This window comes from Panulirus ornatus, chromosome 5, assembly GCF_036320965.1.
Source record: "Panulirus ornatus isolate Po-2019 chromosome 5, ASM3632096v1, whole genome shotgun sequence".
Classification (NCBI taxonomy): domain Eukaryota; kingdom Metazoa; phylum Arthropoda; class Malacostraca; order Decapoda; family Palinuridae; genus Panulirus; species Panulirus ornatus.
This window is the reverse complement of record NC_092228.1, coordinates 48,089,904-48,102,833: the sequence shown is the minus strand read 5'-3', so window position 1 is coordinate 48,102,833 and position 12,930 is coordinate 48,089,904. Positions and strand designations below refer to the sequence as shown.

Here is a 12,930-nt window from a genome sequence, read left to right as displayed (position 1 = left end):
CTCTCATCCCCAACAGACTTCATACTTGCCCCTCTTTCCAAAACTCTTGCATTTACCTCCCTAACAACCCCATCCATAAACAAATTAAACAACCATGGAGACATCACACACCCCTGCCGCAAACCTACATTCACTGAGAACCAATCACTTTCCTCTCTTCCTACACGTACACATGCCTTACATCCTCGATAAAAACTTTTCACTGCTTCTAACAACTTTCCTCCCACACCATATATTCTTAATACCTTCCACAGAGCATCTCTATCAACTCTATCATATGCCTTCTCCAGATCCATAAATGCTACATACAAATCCATTTGCTTTTCTAAGTATTTCTCACATACATTCTTCAAAGCAAACACCTGATCCACACATCCTCTACCACTTCTGAAACCACACTGCTCTTCCCCAATCTTAATGTAAGTAATAAACTGAAATATAACTGAAATATTACCATGAAAAACAATGCCACATTTAATTCTTGCCAGTAATTGACACATACACCTCAAAACTTAGGATATTCATCAAAAATAAGGATAGGCATCAAAAGTTATGATCCACATCAAATTTTAGAACATACATTAAAAATTAGAATACCTTAAAAAGAATTAAGATACACATCAAAAGATAGAATACCCATCGAATATCATGATGCACATCAAAAGTGATGATATATATATCAAAAGTTAAGGTACATCTCAGAGATTAGAATATCTATTTATCATTTATTATAATTTGTCGCTGTCTTCTGCGTTAGCGAGGTAGCGCAAGGAAACAGACGAAAGAATGGCGTAACCCACCCACATACACATGTATATACATACACGTCCACACACAACACATATACATATCTATATATCTCAACGTATACATATATATTCACTTTTTTTTTTTGCCGCTGTCTCCCGCGTTTGCGAGGTAGTGCAAGGAAACAGACGAAAGAAATGGCCCAACCCACCCCCATACACATGTATATACATACGTCCACACACGCAAATATACATACCTACACAGCTTTCCATGGTTTACCCCAGACACTTCACATGCCCTGGTTCAATCCACTGACAGTACATCGACCCCGATATACCACATCGTTCCAATTCACTCTATTCCTTGCCCTCCTTTCACCATCCTGCATGCTCAGGCCCCAATCACTCAAAATCTTTTTCACACCATCTTTCCACCTCCAATTTGGTCTCCCACTTCTCCTCGTTCCATCCACCTCCGACACATATATCCTCTTGGTCAATCTTTCCTCACTCATTCTCTCCATGTGACCAAACTATTTCAAAACACCCTCTTCTGCTCTCTCAAAAACACTCTTTTTATTACCACAAATCTCTCTTACCCTTTCATTACTTACTCGATCAAACCACCTCACACCACATATTGTCCTTAAACATCTCATTTCCAGCACATCCACCCTCCTGCGCACAACTCTATCCATAGCCCATGCCTCACAACCATATAACATTGTTGGAACCACCATTCCTTCAAACATATCCATTTTTGCTTTTCGAGATAATGTTCTCAACTTCCACACATTTTTCAACGCTCCCAGGATTTTCGCCCCCTCCCCCACCCTATGATTCACTTCCACTTCCATGGTTCCATCCACTGCCAAATCCACTCCCAGATATCTAAAACACTTCACTTCCTCCAGTTTTTCTCCATTCAAACTTACCTCCCAACTGACTTGTCCCTCAACCCTACTGTACCTAATAACCTTGCTCTTATTCACATTTACTCTCATCTTTCTTCTTTCACACACTTTACCAAACTCAGTCACCAACTTCTGCAGTTTCTCACACGAATCAGCCACCAGCACTGTATCATCAGATTGGAATATCCTGAATAATTTGCACTTCCACTGGAGTAACAAGGTGATGTTACTGAATAATCATGTTGCTGGTTCCAGTAATCATATGGTAAGGGAAGAGGGTGGTCTAAACAGCTTTTCTTTGAGACTTTATGTATCATTTTGATGTCTGTATTATCAGCAGGCAACAATTGTTTCGTCATAAGCAGTAAGCTCAATAAAGAGATAATCTGGGTAATTTTCATCAGTAGATCTCTGTTCTCTCTAGCTTTTCAGGTCTTCCAGGAAATGCATATGCATTTCATCTGTATCATCATTGCTACATCTTCCAATGACTTCTGGGTTAATAAACTTTGGTATGGTTGGTTGTTTGGGCTTTAGGCCTATCAACTGCCAGGGTCATTATGGCTGTCAACATAAAATACTGGGAAAAAGTGGGCTTGAGAGCGCTGCTGACCTCACCACCGCTGATATAACCCTAAGTTTCTTGACTACTTGCACTGGGAGATGAATCATGGTGGGTTCCTCGGTGGTCTGGGGTAAGCAAGATGAAGAATTCTGAGATGTGTCTTCAGCTTCACAAAAGAAGTTTTCTTCAGCAATTTCAGGGATGTTCGAGGTTGTTTGTCATGGGATTAGAAATTCCACAGCATCAAAATAAGCCCACTTTCTTTCGATTTTTTTCCTGATCCTTGCAGTATATCAGTAATCTTCCTCTTTTCCCTCATGAAGATACTTCTCAAATGGTGCCACTTGCCTTTGCATTCAGCTTCTGTAACAAAGGAATGACTCAATTCATTGTCAGCTATAAAATTTAATAATTTACAAGTACAATATTATTTCATTAAGTACCCTATATCAGTAGTTTGAGCACAGGCCCATGTGTACGTTATATATATCAGTAAACTTTGCTATTTCACATTTTTCGAAAGAAAACCTCAAGCGAATCTTTGTGCTATTACTTTCTTTTTGTGCTACAACTAAAGTAAACAATATCGCACAAGAAACAAGCAATGTCTTGAGGAAAAATCTACAGCCTCAATATATGCAAGTACCTAATAAATGTCAGAGGGAAGAAATATCAAAAGTATTTTTCAAGAAGTGCAGTGATCATAACTGCATTGGGAGCACTGATGGCAAGCACTAATGGCTGAAATGCCCAGCTGGATCTGGATCACTTTTCTATAATTAAAAGGGCTACCATTATATTGTATTCATGGCTATTGTAGATGCCAACTGTTGTTTCACATTGACTGATGTGGGCACTTACAGATGAAGTAGTGACAGTTCTGTTGTCAATTACTCAAATATGGGAAATGCATTTCTTTCTAGACATTTTGATAATTTGAAACCTCATGAAATACCAAACATTACAACCAAAATCCCATTTTTTCTCGTAGAAGATGAAGCTTTTTGCTAAAGCCTAACCTTATGAGACCTTGCCTGAGAAAGGACTTGGATTACTCTAAAAGAATACATAATTATCAAATCACTAGAGCTAAGAAAAGAGTTGAATATAGCTTTGGAATGCTAACTAACAAATCTGGAGCACTTGAAACAGTTATGGAGACAAGTGTTGAAGTCTCTGAAGCAATAGTAAAAACTGTGTGTCCTTCATAACATCATACAAAAAGAACACAATTGGAGCTACTTTAATTGTGATGGTATAAATGATGCAACTGTCTTTGTTGTCCAATCATGGGCCTAACACCAACACAGTGCACAAGGCCTACAGCAGAAGGTACATCAGTTCACAACATTCAGAAGGGTTATTTTGTATCCCTATGTGGGGCTACTGAGTGGCAAGACTTAGTGATTGCATCTCAATCATAACGTAATATTCAATCATAATGTAATATTAGAAATTATGTGCAGCTTACATGCATTTATAGTTGATAAAAGTGAATAAAATCATACGGTCTTACCTTTCCATTTGAATTCAGCAGCAACTTCTTTCCACAGAGAAGATATGACATCGCAATCTCTGTGCCTACGATCACGAAGATCATAGAAAGCAGGACACTCCCGAACTATATTTATTTAATCATCCACCTGCAGGAGCATTAGGTAGAAGTAGTCAGCAGGAACATGAAGTAGGAGCCTCCGCAAACACTGCACTAGAATTGCCCTGCCAGTTTCCTGTTAAGGGCAGGGCACTAAAGGCTAAGAAGCAGCTCTGGCATTCACTAGTTATGGAGACTATATTGCCATGGCCACCCCCTTAAAAGAGTTCCAGTTAGTTACAGGCATCAAAGATGTAAACAGATAAGATCCACCTGCATGATGATGCCGCTTACACCACAGTGGACTTGCGATGACTGACGAAGGAAATGGGTCCAGCTGTAAGCATGACTCAACTCGATATGACTCAACTCGACTTGACTTTCCCAGTGTGAACCGTCTGAGCAAAATACACTTAAATTAATGTGAACTATAATGGCAATTCAAGACAAGTCACACCTCACCTTCACCTGACTTGACTCGACTCATTTGGTGTAAATGCAGCCTTAGGGTTAGTGGTACATGAGAGGATGAAGGCATGTGCAGAGCTTCAAACTGGGGAGCAACAATGTGGTTTCAAACTTGGTAGAGGATGTTTGGATTAGGTCTGCTTTCAAAAATGTGTTAGAAATATGAGAAGGATCTGAATGTGGCATTCGTTAATCTGGTGAAAGAATATGTTAGGGTTGATGATGATGCCTTTATAATGAACATAAAGTATAGGAGAAGAGAGCTACAAGAAGCAGTGAAAAGTTTCATTAAGAGTGTTCCCATCCCCCTTGCCCTAAGTAAGTGGAGAGGAGAGTGAGTGGTTCCAGGTGAAAACGGATCTGCAACAGGGGTATGTGGTGTCGCATTGGCTGTCTTATATATTCATGATTAAGGTGGTAAGATGGATAAATGAAAGGTTCTCTGAGAGAGGGGTAAATGTAAGGTTCTTGGAGAGGGGCTAGCATGCAGTCTTTAGAGGGTGAGGGAGGCCTGGGAGGAAAGTTGTTGCTTGCTGATGATACAACACTAGTAGCTGATTTGAATGAGAAACTGAAAAAGTTGGGGTCTGAGTTTAAGAGCATTTGTAAAAGGAGGAAGCTGAGAGTACATATCAATAACAGCAAGGTTATTAGGTTTAGCTCTTCAGAGGGACAGGTTAGCTGGGGTGAGTTTGACTGGAGAAAATTTGGAGAAATCACAGTGCTTTAGACAACTGGAAGTGGAGTGAGAGAGTGAAAGTTCTATACAAAATGTATACATTTTATACATTGAAGAATGTGTGGAAAGTGGGGATATTTTCTAAGAGGGCAACAATGGGTTTCTGAAGTTATAGTATTCCCAACGATGTAGTATGCAAGCAAGGAATGGGCTATAGATGAGAAAGTGCAGGGAAGGGTAGATGTGTTGAAAATATGTTTGAGGACATAATGCGGAGTGCGGAGGTCGTTTGATCAAGTAAGTCATGTAATGGTAAGAGGGAGGTATCATAATAATATGAGTGTGGTAGAGAGAGCTGAAGAGGGTGTGCTGAAATAGTTCAAACATATGGAGAGAATGAGGGAGGAGTAGTTGACAAAGAGAACATTATTCATATCTATTTCTTATACTTTGTCGCTGTCTCCCGCATTAGGGAGGTTGCGCAAGGAAACAGGCAAAAGAATGGCCCAACCCACCCATATACACGTGTATATACATACAGGTCCACACACGCACATATACATACCTATACATCTCAACATATACACATATATAAACATACAGACATATACATATATACACATGTACATAATTCATACTGTCTGCCACTTATTCATTCCCGTCGCCACCTCGCCACGCATGAAATAACAACCCCTTCCTCCGCATGTGCGTGAGGTAGCGCTAGGAAAAGACAACAAAGGCCACATTCACTCACACTCAAGTCTCTAGCTGTCCTGTATAACACACCGAAACCACAGCTCCCTTTCCACATCCAGGCCCCACACAACTTTCCATGGTTTACCCCACACACTTCACATGCCCTGGTTCAATCCACTGACAGTACATTGACCCCGATATACCACATCGTTCCAATTCACTCTGTTCCCTGCATGCCTTTCACCCCCCTGCATGTTCAGGCCCCAATCACTCAAAATCTTTTTCACTCCCATCTTTCCACCTCCAATTTGGTCTCCCACTTCTCCTCGTTCCCTCCACCTCTGACACATATATCCTCTTGGTCAATCTTTCCTCACTCATTCTCTCCATGTGACCAAACCATTTCAAAACACCCTCTTCTACTTTCTCAACCACACTCTTTTTATTAAAACACATCTCTCTCACCCTTTCATTACTTACTCCAACAAACCATCTCACACCACATATTGTCCTCAAACATCTCATTTCCAGCACATCCACCCTCCTCCGCACAACTCTATCCATAGCCCACGCCTCGCAACCATATAACATTGTTGGAACCACTATTCCTTCAAACATACCCATTTTTGCTTTCGGAGATAACGTTCTCGACTTCTACACATTTTTCAACGCTCCCAAAACTTTCGCTCCCTCCCCCACCCTATGATTCACTTCTGCTTCCATGGTTCCATCCACTGCCAAATCTACTCCGAGATATCTAAAACAATTTACTTCCTCCAGTTTTTCTCCATTCAAACTTACCTCCCAGTTGCCTTGTCCCTCAACTCTACTGAACCTAATAACCTTGCTCTTATTCACATTTACTCTCAGCTTTCTTCTTTCTTTTCTTTTTCTTTTCTTTTTCTCCTTTCACACACTTTACCAAACTCAGTCACCAGCTTCTGCAGTTTCTCACCCGAACCAGCAACTAGCGCTGTATCATCAGCGAACACCAACTGACTCACTTCCCAAGCTCTCTCATCCACAACAGACGGCATACTTGCCCCTTTCCAAAACCCTTGCATTCACCTCCCTAACAACCCCATCCATAAACAAATTAAACAACCATGGAGACATCACACACCCCTGCTGCAAACCAACATTCACTGAGAACCAATCACTTTCCTCTCTTCCTACACGTACACATGCCTTACATCCTCGATAAAAACTTTTCACTGCTTCTAACAACTTGCCTCCCACACCATATATTATTAATACCTTCCACCGAGCATCTCTATCAACTCTATCATATGCCTTCACCAGATCCATAAATGCTACATACAAATCCATTTCCTTTTCTAAGTATTTCTCACATACATTCTTCAAAGCAAACACCTGATCCACACATTCTCTACCAATTCTGAAACCACACTGATTTTCCCCAATCTGATGCGCTGTACATGTCTTCACCCTCTCAATCAAAACCCTCCCATATAATTTCCTAGGAATACTCAACAAACTTATACCTCTGTAATTTGAGCACTCACTTTTATCCCCTTTGCCTTTGTACAATGGCACTATTCAAGCATTCCGCCAATCCTCAGGCACCTCACCATGAGTCATTTTTTTTTTTCTTTTTGCTTTGTCGCTGTCTCCTGCTTTTGCGAGGTAGCGCAAGGAAACAGACGAAAGAAATGGCCCAACCCACCCCCATACACATGTATATACATACAAGTCCACACATGCAAATATACATACCTACACAGCTTTCCATGGTTTACCCCAGACGCTTCACATGCCCTGATTCAATCCACTGACAGCACGTCAACCCCGGTATACCACATCGATCCAATTCACTCTATTCCTTGCCCTCTTTTCACCCTCCTGCATGTTCAGGCCCCGATCACACAAAATCTTTTTCACTCCATCTTTCCACCTCCAATTTGGTCTCCCACTTCTCCTCCTTCCCTCCACCTCCGACACATATATCCTCTTGGTCAATCTTTCCTCACTCATTCTCTTCATGTGCCCAAACCATTTCAAAACACCCTCTTCTGCTCTCTCAACCACGCTCTTTTATTTCCACACATCTCTCTTACCCTTACGTTACTTACTCGATCAAACCACCTCACACCACACATTGTCCTCAAACATCTCATTTCCAGCACATCCATCCTCCTGCGCACAACTCTATCCATAGCCCATGCCTCACAACCATACAACATTGTTGGAACCACTTTTCCTTCAAACATACCCATTTTTGCTTTCCGAGATAATGTTCTTGACTTCCACACATTCTTCAAGGCTCCCAGGATTTTCGCCCCCTTCCCCACCCTATGATCCACTTCCGCTTCCATGGTTCCATCCACTGCCAGATCCACTCCCAGATATCTAAAACATTTTACTTCCTCCAGTTTTTCTCCATTCAAACTAACCTCCCAATTGACTTGACCCTCAACCCTACTGTATCTAATAACTTTGCTCTTATTCACATTTACTCTTAACTTTCTTCTTTCACACACTTTACCAAACTCAGTCACCAGCTTCTGCAGTTTCTCTCATGAATCAGCCACCAGCGCTGTATCATCAACAAACAACAACTGACTCACTTCCCAAGCTCTCTCATCCCCAACAGGCAAGTTATTAGAAGCAGTGAAAAGTTTTTATCGAGGATGTAAGGCATGTGTACATGTAGGAAGAGAGGAAAGTGATTGGTTCTCAGTGAATGTAGGTTTGCGGCAGGGGTGTGTGATGTCTCCATGGTTGTTTAATTTGTTTATGGATGAGGTTGTTAGGGAGGTGAATGCAAGAGTTTTGGAAAGAGGGGCAAGTATGCAGTCTGTTGTGGATGAGAGAGCCTGGGAAGTGAGTCAGTTGTTGTGCGCTGATGATACAGCGCTGGTAGCTGATTCATGTGAGAAACTGCAGAAGCTGGTGACTGAGTTTGGTAAAGTGTGTGAAAGAAGAAAGTTGAGAGTAAATGTGAATAAGAGCATGGTTATTAGGTACAGTAGGGTTGAGGGTCAAGTCAATTGGGAGGTAAGTTTCAATGGAGAAAAACTGGAGGAAGTGAAGTGTTTTAGATATCTGGGAGTGGATTTGGCAGCAGATGGAACCATGGAAGTGGAAGTGAACCATAGGGTGGGGGAGGGGGCGAAAATTCTGGGAGCCTTGAAGAATGTGTGGAAGTCGAGAACATTATCTCAGAAAGCAAAAATGGGTATGTTTGAAGGAAAAGTGGTTCCAACAATGTTGTATGGTTGCAAGGCGTGGGCTATGGATAGATTTGTGCACAGGAGGGTGGATGTGCTGGAAATGAAATGTTTGAGGACAATATGTGGTGTGAGGTGGTTTGATCGAGTAAGTAATAATATGGTAAGAGAGATGTGTGGTAACAAAAAGAGTGTGGTAGAGAGAGTAGAAGAGGGTGTTTTGAAATGGTTTGGGCACATGGAGAGAATGAATGAAGAAAGATTGACCAAGAGGATATATGTGTCAGAGGTGGAGGGAATAAGAAGTGGGAGACCAAATTGGAGGTGGAAAGATGGAGTGAAAAAGATTTTGAGTGATCGGGGCCTGAACATGCAGGAGGGTGAAAGGCGTGCAAGGAATAGAGTGAATTGGAACGATGTGGTATACCAGGGTCGACGTGCTGTCAATGGATTGAACCAGGGAATGTGAAGCGTCTGGGGTAAACCATGGAAAGTTCTGTGGGGCCTGGATGTCGAAAGGGACCTGCAATTTCGGTGCATTATTACATGACAGCTAGAGACTGAGTGTGAACGAATGGGGACTTTGTTGTCTTTTCCTAGCGCTACCTCGCACACATGAGGGGGGAGGGGGTTGTTATTTCATGCGTGGCGAGGTGGCGATGGGAATGAATAAAGGCAGACAATATGAATTATGTACATGTGTATATATGTATATGTCTGTGTGTATATATATGTATACGTTGAGATGTATAGGTATGTATATTTGTGTGTGTAGACGTGTAAGTATATACATGTGCATGTGGGTGGGTTGGGCCATTCATTTGTCTGTTTTCTTGCGCTACCTCGCTAACGCGGGAGACAGCGACAAAGCAAAATAAATAAATAAATATATATATATATATATATATATATAGAGTGAATTGGAACGATGTGGTATATCAGGATCGACGTGCTGTCAATGGATTGAACCAGGGCATGTGAAGTGTCTGGGGTAAACCATGGAAAGTTCTGTGGGGCCTGGATGTGGAAAGGGAGCTGTGGTTTCGGTGCATTATTACATGACAGCTAGAGACTGAGTGTGAACGAATGTGGCCTTTGTTGTCTTTTCCTAGCGCTACCTCACACACGAGGGGAGAGGTGGTTGTTATTCTATGTGTGGCTGGGTGGCGATGGGAATAAATAAGGGCAGATAGTATGAATGTATCGAGGATGTGAGGCGTGTGTGCGTGTAGGAAGAGAGGAAAGTGATTGGTTCTCAGTGAGTGTAGGTTTGCGGCAGGGGTGTGTGATGTCTCCATGGTTGTTTAATTTGTTTATGGATGGGGTTGTTAGGGAGGTAAATGCAAGAGTTTTGGAAAGAGGGGCAAGTATGAAGTCTGTTGGGGATGAGAGAGCTTGGGAAGTGAGTTGGTTGTTGTTCGCTGATGATACAGCGCTGGTAGCTGATTCATGTGAGAAACTGCAGAAGCTGGTGACTGAGTTTGGTGAGGTGTGTGGAAGAAGAAAGTTAAGAGTAAATGTGAATAAGAGCAGGGTTATTAGGTACAGTAGGGTTGAGGGTCAAGTCAATTGGGAGGTGAGTTTGAATGGAGAAAAACTGGAGAAAGTGAAGTGTTTTAGATATCTGGGAGTGGATCTGGCAGCGGATGGAACCATGGAAGCGGAAGTGGATCATAGGGTGGGGGAGGGGGCGAAAATTCTGGGGGCCTTGGAGAATGTGTGGAAGTCGAGAACATTATCTCGGAAAGCAAAAATGGGTACGTTTGAAGGAATAGTGGTTCCAACAATGTTGTATGGTTGCGAGGCGTGGGCTATGGATAGAGTTGTGCGCAGGAGGATGGATGTGCTGGAAATGAGATGTTTGAGGACAATGTGTGGTGTGAGGTGGTTTGATCGAGTGAGTAACGTAAGGGTAAGAGAGATGTGTGGAAATAAAAAGAGCGTGGTTGAGAGAGTAGAAGAGGGTGTTTTGAAGTGGTTTGGGCACATGGAGAGAATGAGTGAGGAAAGATTGACCAAGAGGATATATGTGTCGGAGGTGGAGGGAACGAGGAGAAGAGGGAGACCAAATTGGAGGTGGAAAGATGGAGTGAAAAAGATTTTGTGTGATCGGGGCCTGAACATGCAGGAGGGTGAAAGGAGGGCAAGGAATAGAGTGAATTGGAGCGATGTGGTATACCGGGGTTGACGTGCTGTCAGTGGATTGAATCAAGGCATGTGAAGCGTCTGGGGTAAACCATGGAAAGCTGTGTAGGTATGTATATTTGCGTGTGTGGATGTATGTATATACATGTGTATGGGGGGGGGGGTTGGGCAATTTCTTTCGTCTGTTTCCTTGCGCTACCTCGCAAACGCGGGAGACAGCGACAAAGTATAATAAAAAAATAAATAGTATGAATTATGTACATGTGTATATATGTATATGTCTGTGTGTATATATATGTATACATTGAGATGTATAGGTATGTATATTTACGTGTGTGGACGTGTATGTATATACATGTGTATGTGGGTGGGTTGGGCCATTCTTTCAATTGTTTCCTTGCGCTACCTCGCTAATGCGGGAGACAGCGACAAAGCAAAATAAAAAATAATAATAAATATATAAAGGTTTGAAGGTTTGTTGAATGTGTTTGATGATAGAGTGGCAGATATAGGGTGTCTTGGTCGAGGTGGTGTGCAAAGTGAGAGGGTTGGGGAAAATGATTTGGTAAACAGAGAAGAGGTAGTAAAAGCTTTGCAGAAGATGAAAGCCGGCAAGGCAGCAGGTTTGGATGGTATTGCAGTGGAATTTATTAAAAAAGGGGGTGACTGTATTGTTGACTGGTTGGCAAGGTTATCTAATGTATGTATGACTCATGGTGAGGTGCCTGAGGATTGGCGGAATGCGTGCATAGTGCCACTGTACAAAGGCAAAGGGGATAAGAGTGAGTGCTCAAATTACAGAGGTATAAGTTTGTTGAGTATTCCTGGTAAATTATATGGGAGGGTATTGATTGAGAGGGTGAAGGCATGTACAGAGCATCAGATTGGGGAAGAGCAGTGTAGTTTCAGAAGTGGTAGAGGATGTGTGGATCTGGTGTTTGCTTTGAAGAATGTATGTGAGAAATACTTAGAAAAGCAAATGGATTTGTATGTAGCATTTATGGATCTGGAGAAGGCATATGATACGAGTTGATAGAGATGCTCTGTGGAAGGTATTAAGAATATATGGTGTGGGTGGCAAGTTGCTAGAAGCAGTGAAAAGTTTTTATCGAGGATGTAAGGCATGTGTACGTATAGGAAGAGAGGAAAGTGACTGGTTCTCAGTGAATGTAGGTTTGCGGCAGGGGTGTGTGATGTCTCCATGGTTGTTTAATTTGTTTATGGATGGGGTTGTTAGGGAGGTGAATGCAAGAGTTTTGGAAAGAGGGGCAAGAATAAAGTCTGTTGTGGATGAGAGAGCTTGGGAGGTGAGTCAGTTGTTGTTCGCTGATGATACAGCGCTGGTGGTTGATTCATGTGAGAAACTGCAGAAGCTGGTGACTGAGTTTGGTAAAGTGTGTGAAAGAAGAAAGTTAAGAGTAAATGTGAATAAGAGCAAGGTCATTAGGTACAGTAGGGTTGAGGGTCAAGTCAATTGGGAGGTAAGTTTGAATGGAGAAAAACTGGAGCAAGTAAAGTGTTTTAGATATCTGGGAGTGGATCTGGCAGCGGATGGAACCATGGAAGCGTAAGTGAAACATAGGGTGGGGGAGGGGGCGAAAATCCTGGGAGCCTTGAAGAATGTGTGGAAGTCGAGAACATTATCTCGGAAAGCAAAAATGGGTATGTTTGAAGGAATAGTGGTTCCAACAATGTTGTATGGTTGCGAGGCGTGGGCTATGGATAGAGTTGTGCGCAGGAATGTGGATGTGCTGGAAATGAGATGTTTGAGGACAATGTGTGGTGTGAGGTGGTTTGATCGAGTAAATGTAAGGGTAAGAGAGATGTGTGGAAATAAAAAGAGCATGGTTGAGAGAGCAGAAGAGGGTGTTTTGAAATGGTCTGGGCACATGGAGAGAGTGAGTGAGGAAAGATTGACCAAGAGGATAT

The 12,930-nt window shown here is 42.2% G+C and overlaps 1 protein-coding gene and 2 pseudogenes across 3 annotated transcripts in view; 1 reads left to right on the top strand and 2 right to left on the bottom strand.

The window, feature by feature from the left end:
• LOC139748772 (polyadenylate-binding protein 2-like) overlaps positions 1-12,930 on the bottom strand; it is a 284,468-nt gene that overhangs the window by 211,956 nt on the left and 59,582 nt on the right. The window lies entirely within an intron of this gene.
• LOC139746950 (uncharacterized) lies at positions 286-3,883 on the bottom strand (annotated as a pseudogene).
• Positions 2,609-3,726, top strand: LOC139748771 (uncharacterized; annotated as a pseudogene).